The following is a 4,738-nucleotide window of genomic DNA, read 5'->3' as shown; positions in this document are numbered from 1 at the left end:
AACTGTGCACATTTGTATTTAATGATAAATTAACTTAAAATTGACTCTTCATTCTTAAAAAAATTAAATTAAATTAGAAAAAAATCCTTGAAATTATTGGAATGGGATGTCTAGGTTAAAATGTGAATTTCCTAGCCCTGGAAAGAATCAGGGTTCCTTTGCCATAGCATTTCACCAATCATGGGAAATTGCTGCTGTTATTTACAATTTTCTGGTTTTTTTTTTCCCATAGTAAGATATTGTTGTAGCCGACAGAATTTCCTCCCTCTCTTAATCAGAAAGAACAGAATCCTTACGTGAACTGTATGGTTTATAGAAAAGGATGACACGAAGGGTCAAGACGCTGCCTTCGATTTGAGTGCTAAGGTGTTTGTGCTGCAGATTAACCTGGTTAATGTTCAAAATGCAGTGTCCCTGCTGAGTTTCACAGGCTGGTATCAGTATGAGATACAGACTCAAAAGCTGCCTTTCGTGTTATGGCCTTAGCCATTATATACCTGATCTGGAAAAAATAAGTGTCTTTGCAATTATTTTCAAACATGATTTCTTTCCCCAAGGTATGGATCTCTTTCATTTAATATGTGTTTGTGAATGTGTTTTATCCACTTAATAGTGTGTTGGGAAAATCTCTTAATATAAAAATGTTTTAACCAGTGTTTTGGTCTCAAAGCCAATTCAGAGTTTAGAGATGAAGAATGTGGAATAAAGAAACAGTTAAGGATTATCAGAGAAAATAATGGGAGCTCAGTTAATATGATACAGGTATACACAAAGAAGAGCCTGGGCATTGAACTGCAAGTTACTAATTAGCAGCTACTGGCACTTGTCAAAAAGGCTATAAGGAACTTACACTAAAAATGAATAATAAGACTGGCCTCTGGCTTTGAGAAATCTAAATATTACTATGTCTATTAAATTTAAGTTAATGTCTCTAAAACATTTCCTCCCTTCCTGATAATATATATGATATTATACGTGAGAATTGTCAACTATGATGTATTCTCTGAAACAGAAAAAAAGTGTTTGTAATCACTAGCAAGGGCTCTTTCCCCTTGCCCTAGTACAATGGGATTGTACCTAGACCTCCTAGCCAAAGAAATGGGTATTCCACCCTGAGCCTGAATTTGTGAAACATTTCAGTCCTGCTAAACATGCTCCTTTCTCTATTTCCCATTCATCCAGACCCAGATCAAAACTGAGGCTGTAACTCAAGGCCAAATGTGCAACCAGACAAATAAAAGCAGGTGTTACATGCCTAAAATGGATTTGAGGTGGAGTTTACTGGGGAGAAGATGTCTTTAGATGAAGTCTTTGATGGTGGTAGAATCCATGTGCCGACTTCCAGAGGTGAAGAAGAGTGGTGCTCTAGCATAGAGGAAATTAATCCAAAACTAAATTTTAGTCCTCTGAGACCCTCCATATATGTGAATTTAAAATGTAATTTCATGTAGATACATTTGATTCTGGGAAAATAATATAAATGAGATTATTTCATTTCACATATAAAGATAACAGGTTGTAACAAGTTTCCTTTGGCACACAAAGAGATCTGAAAATGATTAGGTTATTTCTTCTTGTGTGAATTGCACAGTTTAGCTGTTTTATAGATTATTGTATTTTATAACATATGCTTTTTAAATACAGGGATTATATAAAGAATCTTTTAAAATTACCCCTATATTACCTAGAGGAGTCATGTACATATAATAAAATGTAGTCAATAAATAAATATTGAATAATTAACTTAATTGAATATGAAAAGTAAATTATCATTTTAGTTATTCATTATAACCTAGATTGCTATAATTTTACAAATTGATGATTTGAAATATTTTCAGGAACAAATTCAAATAAGGATTTAAGAAGAAAAATCCATCATTAAAGCATACTTTCAAAATGAAAATTAAAAAAATAGTTTTGGAAAGCTTCAAAATATAAGGAAATCTTTGTTTAAAACACATCTTATAACTAAACAACATTAAGGTGTTGTATTTGTCTTTAAATTAAATTTCATAGCAAAACATGGTTTCTATTATTTCTATTACAAGCAGAAAAAGATATCATGTATTCTATATTATCAAAATATAACATGCTTAGAATTTTTGGTTGTTGATAAAATTACACTAGGCCTTTCTAAAATTGTGTGTGTGTGTGCGTACATGCATGTGTGTTGCTGATCCGAGATGAAAAATAGTTTCTTATGGACATAGCATAATTATGCTACTGAAAAAAAAAAACCAATTTCTCTCCAGAATGCCTGTGACTTTTGGGTGTGGAAATCACATTTACGTGCTCATGTGGAGAAAATAATTATTTTCTTTCCAGAGAATACTTTATGACTGAAAAGTATTCAATCTCTTAAATTAGACTTTCTTTTAAAATTGCTAAGGCCGCTTTAAGGAAGGGCCTCCATCTCAGCCGAAAGCAGTGTTTCCGCTAACATTCAGTAGTTTTTCTTTACTTATACTTCACTACCCTCATTATTCGCCTAAGGTGATAAGAAGTAAATGACTAAAATAATGGGTTAACTCTCACTTTCCTGAAACCAGGCATTTGTAGCTTAAGCAGACTACCTGGTATGTATATGGAATTGTCTGTCAAATACTTTGTGTGTCAAAGCCAGCACAAAACTTTTCTGATGTCAGTTGCTATGGTGATTGCTTTTTTTAAAAAAGTGTATTGCAGATTAAATAGCTTCATAAAACATACATACATGGTTAGCACATAAACTACAGGTGCCCTGCAGCTATATAGTAATTTAAACGCCACTTTCTGAAACTTTTAAAAACTTCACTTCTGAAAAGCACATCTAATAATAAACCCATAGTTGCCCTGTCCCAGTCTCTTAAGGTCAATGTATTTCCCTCAGGGGAGAATCATCCTTGCCAGGTTCCAAAGGAAATTACGGTCAAAAAGCAAGAAAGCCTGCGTGGGATGAGTTGCCATGTCCTTTTTAGCCTCCGAGAGCTCCCTACTTTCCACTATCTCTCCAGGGCAGTATAAGAACATTGTCCCTTCCATTTGCAGATGCCACTTAGAAATATAGAAGCATTTTTTTTAAGAGAGGGAGAGAGAGGGTGGGGGAGGTCAGGTAGATGGGAAGAGAGAGAGAAAGAGAAAAAATCTGAAGCAGGCTCCCTGCCTAGCATGGGAGCCTGAGGTGGGGCTCTATCTCACAGCTCTGAGATAATGACCTGAGCCGAAATCAGGAGTCGGACGCTTAACTGAGCCACCCAGGTGTCCCTATAGAAGCATTTCTATATTTCCCAGAATCAAACACTTGGACTGATCAATATGCAAAAATTATGTGTTATTCTTGTAAGTACATCTATACTACATCATTGCTTGAATCTCCATTAACAGTTTTAATTGTTAATTAGTGACAAACATTGCAGGATTAAGAATGGCAGAATTCTTAGGAAATGGCAGTTAATAATTTGTTATAATACTAATAATAGAGCTAAACTTTCTGGAGCTTCCGGAACATCTTAATTGTATTGATCTTTTTCATTAGAGATCTAAAATTTGTGACAACTTTCTTTGTGTCCATTTGTTTCTAAAGTAGAAAAAAGTATATATATTAGTTGGAAGGATTGTATATTTTAACCTTCTTTTGTGGCTATATATTGATTGCCTCTTATTTTGTGTATTCCTCTGTTTATATTTACCAACTCTCATACAAAAGTATACACATTATATTTTTCTAACCTAACTGGACAAAAGGTTATATTACTTAACTGAATCCTGTTGTATTTCTTAATACATAGACATTCTTCTACAGGAAAATTACTCAGCTGATTTTTCTAGTGAGTTGTGTTGTCTCTGCCAAGACTCACTCTACTCACATTTTCTAAGGTGAAAATGAATATTTTAAAATCCTGAGACATCAGCTGCTAAGAGTTGGCAGTCTCACTCATAATATTGTTGCTCCTACATGTGCATCTAAAATCCTATAACTTCAACTTATCAAAAATGAATTAAACTAAAAAATATCTACTAGTTATTTCATTTTTTAAATGTAGTCATGACAGCCTTTATTATCTAATAACAGCATCTACTGTTTGTATTTCATACCTCCCTGATTTCTCCACACTTTGCTCCAAGTCTACCTTATAAGATCATTGTAAAGATTAAATGTGATTATGTATGTGAGGAATATTCTGCAATTTGTAACTTATTTAAATTTGCTAGCCTCATGCTGTTATGTGGTGCAGATAAAGTGCTAGAGAAATGGGGTGGACGTGGAAATCCCATGCCTAGATCATCCTTAAAAGAATGTGCTGCCTATCTACAGCATGCTGCTGCCATTACTAATGTCATTTCAATAGCCAATGACTTATGATATTACATAGTTTAAAAAGAAAAGTGACAGGGCACCTGGGTGGCTCAGTCAGTTAAGTGTCTGCCTTCGCTCAGATCATGATACCAGGGTCCTGGGATCGCTCCGCATCTGGCTCCCTGCTCTGCGGGGAGCCTGTTTCTCCCTCTCCCTCTGCCGGCACTCCCCTTGCTTGTGCTGTCTCTCTTTCTCTGTCAAATAAATAAATAAATAAATAAATAAATAAATAAATAAATAAATAAATAATCTAGTTCCATGAAAGGACGTTTAAAGAGTAAGTTATGAAATCTGTCTTGTTCTGTAGTACAGATTATTTCAATTTCATCACCTCGCATATACTGCTATAATTAACACACTGATGAAGATGTTTAATCTTTAAATGGATCTTTCTTAGCACAA

This window comes from Ursus maritimus, unplaced genomic scaffold, assembly GCF_017311325.1.
Source record: "Ursus maritimus isolate PB19 unplaced genomic scaffold, ASM1731132v1 scaffold_16, whole genome shotgun sequence".
Taxonomy (NCBI): Eukaryota; Metazoa; Chordata; class Mammalia; order Carnivora; family Ursidae; genus Ursus; species Ursus maritimus.
Note: the sequence above shows the minus strand (reverse complement) of the source record.